Consider the following 10,285-nt stretch of genomic DNA (forward strand, 5'->3'; position numbering starts at 1 on the left):
AGAGGCCGGAAAAGTTAAATGTACATATAAGGAACAGCTGGAGGACCAATTTGCAACTTATTAGGTCAATTGGCAACATGATTGTGTATAAAAAGAGCCTCTCAGAGTGGCAGTGTCTCTCAGAAGTCAAGATGGGCAGAGGATCACCAATTCCCCCAATGCTGCAGCAGAAAGTAGTGGAGAAATATCAGAAAGAAGTTTCTCAGAGAAAAATTGCAAAGAGTTTGAAGTTATCATCATCTACAGTGCATAATATCATTCAAAGATTCAGAGAATCTGGAACAATCTCTGTGCGTAAATGTCAAGGCCGGAAAACCATACTGGATGCCCGTGATCTTCGGGCCCTTAGTCGGGATCATTAAAATGTACGCCCCCAATATTTGCATATACCAGCCCATGTTCAAGGCATTAGACAAGCCAGTATTAACGTCTGCCATAACGAAAAATGGCAGATGGAGCGATAATAACTGACATGATCCATGATATCATGATATTTTTAGTGATATTTGTAAATTGTCTTTATAAATGTTTCGTTAGCATGTTGCTAATGTACTGTTAAATGTGGTTAAAGTTACCATTGTTTCTTACTGTATTCACGGAGACAAGACTGTCGTTATTTTCATTATTAAACACTTGCAGTCTGTATAATTCATAAACACAACTTCATTCTCTATAAATCTCTCCAACAGTGTGTAATGTTAGCTTTAGCCATGTTAGCACTATCAAACTCATTCAGAATCAAATGTAAACATCCAAATAAATACTGTACTTGCGTGATTAGACATGCTGCATGACGAACACTTTGTAAAGATTCATTTTGAGGGTTATATTAGCTGTGTGAACTTCGTTTATGCGATGGATTATAGAGTTGCGAGCTCGGGGGCAGGGAGCGAGAGGATTTTAAGGGGACACGTGCTGGATCGGCGCATTTATAATGATGCCCCAAAATAGGCAGTTAAAAAACTGAATAAAAAAAATCTATGAGATATTTTGAGCTGAAACTTCACAGATACATTCAGGGGACACCTTAGACTTATATTACATCTTTTGAAAAAGGGTTCTAGGGCATCTTTAAGAAAATATGTGGCGTTTTTACACCATTTCTCCTGTTTCCATTTAGCAAAACTTATTTTTTCAATAGCAACTACACCCACACCACCCCTAAACCTACCCTTAGTGATTTATAGTGCATATACATTTTATAAGCACATGTGTTCCCTGGGATCGAACCCATGGTCGTATAATCACATGATTGCATATTGTTATTGCAATGCTATTGTTATGTGAAACCCGAAAATATAACGCAGCTAAAAGAGTACAATGCATTAAAATGAAAATGCCCTGTTGTCGATAGGGGCGCCACTTTAGGAAATGCGTGAAAACTTTAGGGAAAGTGACAAAACGACCTATATGGTCGTATTGGTTGGCGAACATGATGAAATTTCAAGATATACCGGCTAAAATGTTCCTGATAGTTTGACAATGTGGCACGAGCAAAAGTGCTGTTTTTGTTTTGTTTCTGAATGTGTTTTTGAACAAATCGAGTGAATCACTGATTCACTACTAAGCCATTCATAAACAGTCATTTGCTTCATTCCTGAAGAAATTAGACATTTTGAACAAATCGTTTGAATGATTCAGTGACTCATTCATTAACACTTAATTGCTGCCACCTATTGGCAGCTTTATTTTCCCATTTAAAGTAGGCCTATTTAATTTCTTCCAACATTTTATATATATGGTTTTATATCTAAAATAACAGTATTTATGTAATTGTAAGTGCAGTGCAGATACATAAATACCACATCTAAATGTCACTTTGTGCAGTTTCTTTGCTGTGCAGTGCTAAGATGAATTTTGTTTACACAAATTTTGGCACATTTTTATTGGTAACAATAGCCAGTCATTCATTCTCATTAATGAAGTGTTCAGGGAAAAATCTGATCTGTTTTCATTTATATCTATGAATTCATATGAAAGATTTGTTCATTTTGCCAAACTATAAATTAAAACAATACTGCATGATATTGTGATCTTCAGCTGGTATAGTATCATGAGACATTTCTTTATGGTATCATGAAATCCTAGTGGCTGGTTTTGCTTGAAACCAACAATGAAACCAACGATTTCTGAGCCAGTGATGTCACTCTCTACTCTGAACATGAATCATAACTGTTTTAAATACTTTTGATCTGTCTCAGCATGTACAGGGAACCACTCTAGATTTACTTTTCAGAAAGGGTCTAAACATTTCCTCGATTGTTATTAAGGACGTAGCACTGTCTGAACGACGTAGAGCTGCCACTCTAAATTTCGTTGCATTTGTACAATGTCAGTAAAGTGTATTCCTCTAAAATAGAGTGGTCAGGTAAAAATGGACTTCAAGTTTTCAGTAAGACAAAAATAATACTTTACTAATTGGAAAGGAATTGGATGGGTGGATTACACTGTAAAAAAGAATTGTTGGTTTAACTTAAAAAGTAAGTTACCTGGTTGCCTTAAAATTTTGATTTCATTGAAATAAATAAAAAAATGAGTTAATACAATGAAGGCGATTGGTTTAATCAATAAAAACTCAAAATATTACCTTATCTGAACCACAATAATTATATTAGTTAATCTGACAAATGTCATAACAAATCATGAAAATATTTTTTTACAGTGTAGGTTATATTTATGCTATATTATTATTATTATTATAATTATTAATATTATATAAATAAATATTTGTAATTACATTTGTTTGAAGTTGCAAAATGCAGTTCAACAAATCTTAGTAAGCATTTCAGTAAACAATCTAATGTAGGCTATTTTACAAAATATTTTTGCCTGTTTTAAGCAAAAACTCACTTAGTTTATATTTTTTTTCTCCAGAAAACATAATATTTTATGCTATTTTACTTGTCTAATAAATGCATCTTGATTTTTGAGTCTCGCAAGTTCTCTTGAGTGAGATCTGGTACTTCAGTTTAATAAATAATGTTAATTATATAGCGAGGTCCAAAAAAAAAAAAAAAAAAAAAGAACGTAAAAAAATGTGGAAAGTCTGATGAAAAACAAACAAACAAACAAACAAACAAACAAACAAACAAACAATTAGGCTATGGAGTGGTTTCTAAATTAATTTCCAAATTGTATTCCTATTATGAGCTCGCTTGCGCTTGATTTGACAATCTGAGGGCTGTAAGCTACGTGCTGAACTCCGTTTAAATAGTTTAATCTTAAACAACTGATCGTTTCGTTTAATTAATAAAGTGTATTATGATGGATCACTGAAGAAACATTTTTAATAATAAAAAAAAAAATCGAATTATCTTAATGTCAAACTTACCTGCACTGTGCGCCATCCTTGTCAACACCTTGTTTCCAGTTTCCAATTTCCCAAAAAACAAAAGTGAAAATGTGCGGATGAAACGAGTTTCTATAAACTCACCTGCGCCCCTCTGTGGTTTCACAACACATTCCAGCTGAGTGGTTCAACCGCAGCACGTGACGACTGAACAGCAGATTCACTGCCATATGGACATTTCTAACAGAAAACTTAACCTCCTGATTGTACCACAAGGATTTTCTATGAAGCTGCTTTAAAACAATATGTAGGCCTGTTGTGAAAAGTGCTATGCATATACATTTGAATTGAATTGGCTTGTTTTTTGTTTTTTTTTTATACTAAATATTTTAAAACACACTTCTATACCTCTTCTTAACCCTCTATTACCAACAATTCATATGGCAACAATTTATTTATAACTCATGCCCTTGTTATTCAGAAAAAAATATACAATATATTCCACTATGGGAATTAAACAGGTAGACCTTAAGGTTGCCAATGATGTGTTTTTAATTCACATGACATTTGAATGTCCCTGAGAAACTCTCTTTCCCACTGTCACCCTCACACATAAAATGATCAAAAAAATAGTTGTTCTATAAAATTATGTTGTTGTTTTTTTTCTATATTTTTATAAATTGATAGATTTATATACTTGGAACTCATGCAAACCAAAAATAAGTAGATCCCTATCATTTATTCCATATCATTGCCTATAATTTAGCTAACTCATCCTCACCCTCATCACATGGAAGAGCTCTTCCTGTTGCCCGTTGCCATATAAATCAAGTCACCTGATGGTTTGCATGAGTTCCAAGTATATAAATCATATAAATCAATATAAATCAATTTCTAAAAGAATAGAAAAAAAAAAAATCATAATTTTATAGAACAACTATTTTTTTGGCCATTGGCATATGGCAACGTTTCCCTAAATACCCAATAATATTTCATTGTTAGAACATAATGCGTACCATAGAGGGTCATTTTTTATTATAACTAAAATGCTAAAGTGTAAAATCTTAAACAAATGCTTTTTTTCCCCCTGCTGGCCATTTTTTTTTTTTTTTTATTTTTTTGGAGAGAAAATACAACAATAAATGAATTTTAAAAATGCGAGTAGCATAATCATTTCTTTTCTAAAACACCATTGAACATGTTTTTAAAGTTTCTGATTTCTGACGTTCTGAGTTCAGACAGTTAAACACAGACATCAGATATCATCAACTCTGGTCTGACAGATGGGGGAGCCAAAACTGTGTTGGGAAATTATCAATTTTCTTTTCAGTTACAAACATACCATTTTAATATGCAATGAACAACACAAATAACATACTTTTTCAGGAAATTATTATAAATATTTTTAGGGAATAGTTATATTGTTCATTGTTTCTGACTCATGTATTTTAATAAATAATGTTACATAAAGACAAGATAACAGTCAGTAACAACTGAACAAATTACTTGCAATACTAGCACAAAGATACAAACAAGATACTATTTAGGAACGAAATACTATAATGTATAAATGTATAGATTATTATAGATTATATTTGTAGATTAATCCTTATTAAAGATGAAGTTTTTCAGTCAAGAGCAGATTTGAAGTCTTTCTACACACCTGTTCATTCACCGAGTCAGAGAAATGAACCAATCTCTGCTCCCCCTCCTGGACGGATCAGGGATAACTACAAACAAGATTTAAAGTGTTAGTTCACCCAAAAATGAAAATTCTGTCATTAGTTACTCACCCTCATGCTGTTCCACACCCGTAAGACCTTCATTAATCTTCGGAACACAAATTAAGATATTTTTGATGAAATCCGATGGCTCAGTGAGGCCTCCATAGGGAGCAATGACATTTCCTCTCTCAAGATCCATAAAGGTACTAAAAACATATTTAAATCGGTTCATGTGAGTACAGTGGTTCAATATTAATATTATAAAGTGATGAGAATATTTTTGGTGCACCAAAAAAAACAGAATAACGACTTATTTAGTGATGGCCGATTTCAAAACACTGCTAGATGAAGCATTGGAGCATAAATGAATCGGTGTATCAAATCCACTGTTCGGAGCACCAAAGTCACGTGATTTCAGCAGTTTGGTGGGTTTGACATGCGATCCGAATCATGATTCAATACGCTGATTCATTTATGCTCCGAAGATTCCTGAAGCAGTGTTTTGCAATTGGCCATCAATAAGTAAGTCGTTATTTAGTTTTTTTGGCGCTCCAAAAATATTCTTGTCACTTTATAATATTGATATTGAACCACTGTACTCACATGAACCGATTTAGATGTGTTTTTAGTACATTAATGGATCTTGAGAGAGGAAATATCATTGCTCCTTATGAAGGCCTCACGGAACCATTGGATTTCAACAAAAATATCTTAATTTGTGTTCTGAAGATGAATGAAGGTCTTACGGGTGTGGAACGGCATGAGGGTGAGTAATAAATGACAGAATTTTCATTTTTGGGTGAACGAACCCTTTAATGTCTTTTCATGTGGGATTTCAACACCTGCTATTTGTTTATTCATTAGATTTCATATATTTCTAATATGTAGGCCTATTTCCTTGATGTGAATCATATAATTAACAGTTTAAATCCCAGTGCTCTATATATTTGGTCATATAATTTTCCATAATTTATCACAATTCACTTACTCTCTGCTAATCTATTGTTTATTTTAGTGTTCTCTTCATAATAAAATCACATCTCAGTAGTTTGCTTTGAAACCTTTTTCTCTGTTGTTCATCTCTAATCATTTTTACCTGTATCTATTGATATTTTAAATAGCAAGATGTAGTTTTTTTTTCTCTCCTCTCCTCTCTTCATTGTTTATTGTGTGTTGTGTGTCTATGATTGTGTATTACTGCAGCTTTGAGTCCAAAACAAATTTCCTGAAAAGGACAATAAAGTATACTCTAACTCTAAATCTAATCTTGCATGAGGAGAGATTTCAGTCTCGGCTATAGAGTCTAATTTTTTCAAAGGGAAAAAGAAAGAAAAATGAAATGAAAAGACCAACTAAAATGCTTAATTCAAAACTGCAGCTATTTACTGTGGTAGTGTTCATTCCAGCAAGCCAAATGAGAGCATGTGACATATGTTAAAGTCTTTTCAGTCATTAAAGGCAGGGTAGGTAAGAAATTTTGTTCCAAATTTGTTTAAACTTTCTATATATATACATGCATAATTAAAATGTAAGAACTCTGGTAAAAAGAGTATAAAAATCGAGTGACTCTAGACCGTTTAATCTGTATTAAACACAGCTCATTATTTCCATCCGGGACGAAACATAGGATTGGCTTAGGCGGCTGTCACTCTCTCGCAACCATGGCAACCACCCTTTTGCCACACATGACCTGCCCACTTGCGCGCGCACGTTTGATTTGGGGAATCCAAGAGGCACGGATCCTAGGAATACCAAAACAATGGCAGAGAAACAGCAAGCTAAATTCACAGTATCGGCCTATGCAGTTAGTGAAGGCAAACCAGGCAAAAAAAGGAAGACAGTAACAGTACAAGAAAAGGCAATGAACAAAAAGTCTTTGGATAAACAAAGAAATAAAACGCGAGTTAATATCGGCGTGGCTTTCCAGCGATGGCGAGAACTGAGGGAACTCAAGGGGCTGAAAAGTGACTCCTTGATGGCTTTATTTCTGCTGGACAGGTAAATCTTCTTTTTGTATTTTGATCATACATATTTTTTTGTTTATTTTTTCATGAAGCATGTGTCATTAGCACACGTAGCTGCGTAATATAGCTAACATAACATTACTTAGCGAGCCGTAGTAGAGACGATAAATAATGATAGCTATAGTGTTGAATTGTGCATAATTTTACCCTCTGTCTAAGTCTTTTACCATGTTCACCTGCAAGTTTACCTGCACGTTTTTTTCGCCTTTGTTTGTTTTTATATTCTCTACCTATGTTTACTGATGTCTTTATCTTGTATCTGTGTGTGTCGTACACACTTTGTTGTATGTGTGTGTTATTATTTTGTGTCTGCAATGCAGTTGTGAGTTGATATTTGAGTGTATGTTACTCTGTTGATCTGTAGAACAACGTATATGTTATGAATCTTACACGAAATTCATCTTCATCACAGTGTAAATGATGGTAATGGAAAAACGTGTATCATGCAACCTGTTTTTAGCTTTGCCTTATAGATAACTAGCTCGTTAGCGAATCAAAAAATATATATTTTAAACTTTACCAATATCAATATGCTAGCTTGATAGTGAGTACTAAAATACATCTTGTTTGTTTATCTTCATAATTTTAAAGTTATTTTTATTACATGTGATTCTGACATGATGTCACTACATGCACTGTGCTCCTTCCTCTCCGCTCGTCTCAGGTAAATAATGCGTCTTCCAGCTCAGTGGTCGGAGTCACACGTTCATGCGTTTTGGGGGCGTGGCTTTGGAAGGAGCCCAGAAGGGAGGGGGTGGAGTGAATGGAAATAATGAGCTGTCTTTAAAACAGTCGTGAGAGGTCTACAGACACTCGATTTTTATACTTTCTTTTTCAGAGTACTTACATTTTAATTATGTATTGATATATAAATAAAGTTTAAACAAATTTTGAAAAAAAGTTTTTTATACATTTTTTTGCCTACCCTGCCTTTAACAAGTTGTCCCATTATTATGCTGCTGTTTATTACTTCAATATATCTTAATATACTTAATATATATATATATATATATATATATATATATATATATATATATATATATATATATATATATATAGGTAGCAGAGCTGAAGATGTTGAGGTTCTCTTTGGGAGTGACAAGGTTGGACAGAATTAGGAACAAGTATATCAGAGGGACAGCTCATGTTGGACGTTTGGGGGACAAAGTTAGAGAGGCCAGATTAAGAAGGTTTGGACATGTTCAGACGAGGGAGAGTGACTATATTGGTAGGAGAATGTTGGACATGGAGCTGCCAGGCAGGAGGTAATGAGGAAGGCCAAAGAGGAGGTATATGGATGTAATAAATGAGGATATGAAGCTAGTGGATGCAAGTGTTGAGGATGCAGAAGATAGGGATAGGTGGAGAGAGATGATTCGCTGTGGCGTCCCCTGAAGGGAGAAGCCGAAAGAAGAAGAAGATCACTAGCCTACTAAAAAAGTGTGAAACATATAGTCATAATTTAGATTATAATAGCATCAACACCTAGAGATGCCAAGGTCTAGACATCAATTACACAGAGATACTATAGGATAGCCTCCAGAAAAAAAGGACAAAAAGCTTAAATACATAAGGCAAACAGAGGAAACATGTGGTTATGTGCAGAGAATCTGAATCTAAACATTTAAAATCTAATTAAAATTAGGGAGACAGGTCAAAGGGAGATATAATGACAAAAAGGAAACGGAAAGATAGGCGATGAACTATGGCCCTTTGGAGAAAAGATGTCTGACATAACAGGAAGAGTAGAAGAAAGAGGTAGGGCTGTGCGATATTGAAGAAAAAAAATGCAATATGCAATTCGATATTGATTTAAAGGTCAAAGATGAAAAAGACGAATGGCTTGGGTATGCAGAGCATTCTTGGGCCGCACGCCACTTACATTGATATATATATATATATATATATATATATATATACACTGTAAAAAATGACCGTGATTTTAACAGTAAAAGACTGTAAAAATGCTGCGGTGAAAAACTGTTGATTGGTTTACAAAAAGTTTCCGTACTATATACGGTGAATAACTGTAATAGATCTAACGGTACATTTAATGTAATTTTACGGTAAAATACCGTTAAATTCACAGTTTTTGGAAGTGAAAAATAACAATTCATTGTAAAATTTACAGTGAAAAACCGTATATTGACATTCCCACAATTCCCTGCGTGATACTTCACATTTGATATATTTTCATTGAAATAACTCTGTTTCTTCTTAGTTTTTCTCATTTTTTTCTAATCAGTTATGTACATTAGGGTTTTATGTTACATCTAATGTTGTTAAATTAATGTTTATTGCATTTTTAAATTTTCATGCATGTTACCATGATGGTGTTTAGTGTGTGTGTGAATGACACTGTGTGCACCTTCTATATATTAGTATTGTTCTCCTCAGCTTGTGGAAAAGCTGCTTGTGATGAACTTTGATTCATCATGTGATTCTCATCACCACTGTGTTTGGTGACTGTCAGTTTATTATAAAGGTACAAAACAGATATTAGTACTTCATTAGGTTGGTAAATTAACATTATATCAGTTAATGAAATACGTTATTTTACCGTAAATTTAACAGATTTAAAATGTAAAATTCACATGTAACTCCGTAAGTATGTTTACGGTTTGATGTCATTTTTACAGTATTGTTCTGGTAACCACAGCTGCCGGTATTTTTCCGTAGAAACAAACTGGATTTTTTTTTACAGTGTATATATATATATATATATATATATATATATATATATATATATATATATATATATATATATCTCAGTGTTGCTTATGTACCATTTTTGGTAACTTTAAGGTATAAATATGTACTCTGTAGATGTACCTTTTGATAGGGCACCACTCCATTGACAGCTTTTGTACCTTTTTTGTGATGTGTGAGTCAGTCAATAATATGTCAAAAGTAATGTGCAAAACATTATTTTATCGCAACAATGCATGCAACTAAAACATCTTTGATTCAAATGGGAAATTATAAAAAAATCTATCTCTCTTACATATTTTGTCAAACAAATAATCAGCTATAATGTTAAGAATTTTTTTTTAAATAAAGATAGTTTGACTTCCCATGACACTTTGTAAACGAGATTGTTAAATATAGGCTACTTTATTGCAGATATGTTATCATAATGTCTGAACCATTTTGCAAAAACAAACAAATAAATAAACCGCATATCCCCCGAGACCCAGGTTAAACGCTCCACATTTCAACCCCCCAATGTTCAAACCAAAACTACACCC

The sequence above is a fragment of the Megalobrama amblycephala genome, linkage group LG22, assembly GCF_018812025.1.
Source record: "Megalobrama amblycephala isolate DHTTF-2021 linkage group LG22, ASM1881202v1, whole genome shotgun sequence".
Classification (NCBI taxonomy): Eukaryota; Metazoa; Chordata; class Actinopteri; order Cypriniformes; family Xenocyprididae; genus Megalobrama; species Megalobrama amblycephala.